This window comes from Octodon degus, unplaced genomic scaffold (genome assembly GCF_000260255.1).
Source record: "Octodon degus isolate 3935 unplaced genomic scaffold, OctDeg1.0 scaffold00283, whole genome shotgun sequence".
In the NCBI taxonomy this organism is placed as follows: domain Eukaryota; kingdom Metazoa; phylum Chordata; class Mammalia; order Rodentia; family Octodontidae; genus Octodon; species Octodon degus.
In genome coordinates this window covers 1,833,834-1,834,395 of record NW_004524859.1, presented here as the reverse complement: position 1 = coordinate 1,834,395, position 562 = coordinate 1,833,834, and the positions used below count along the sequence as shown (strand labels likewise).

The 562-nt window shown below is 43.1% G+C and overlaps 1 pseudogene; it reads right to left on the bottom strand.

Moving 5' to 3' along the window:
- Positions 1-229: 229 nt before the first annotated feature.
- Positions 230-562, bottom strand: part of LOC111814252 — an 18,281-nt pseudogene continuing 17,948 nt past the window's right edge.

Sequence of the window (562 nt, the reverse complement as noted above, 5' to 3'; positions counted from 1 at the left end):
CACACGCTATTGTTATGAATATTATAAGAGCAAATGGGTATTTTATCTCTGCTTTCAGTGTATCCCTGGAGAAGGTTGCTTGTGTTATTGATCTTAAGTGGTCACAAAGGGGAGACTCGCATTAGTAAACTAACCATTCTCATTATATTCTCTTCATAACTCACTTACAAAATCTCAACCTGAATTTTAGAACAAATTTTAAGGTAAAAAAAAAACAAAAAACACATACTTAATTCCTAAACTGGTTTTTCCGAAGCTCTTTCCTCATCGCCTCTTTGACATCCTTGTTCCTCAGGCTGTAGATGACGGGGTTCAGCATGGGAATGACCACGGTGTAGAATATGGACACCACCATGTCCTGCTCCAAGGTGTAGTTGGAAGTTGGTCTCACATACATGAAAAGAACAGTTCCGTGGAAGATGGACACTGCAGTTAGGTGGGAGCCACACGTAGAGAAGACCTTTCGCTTCCCCTCTGCAGAGCGCGTCCTGAGAACAGCTGCCAGAATGAAGCCATAGGAGATGAGGACGACCAGGACAGTGACCATCTCAATAGAGCCAGC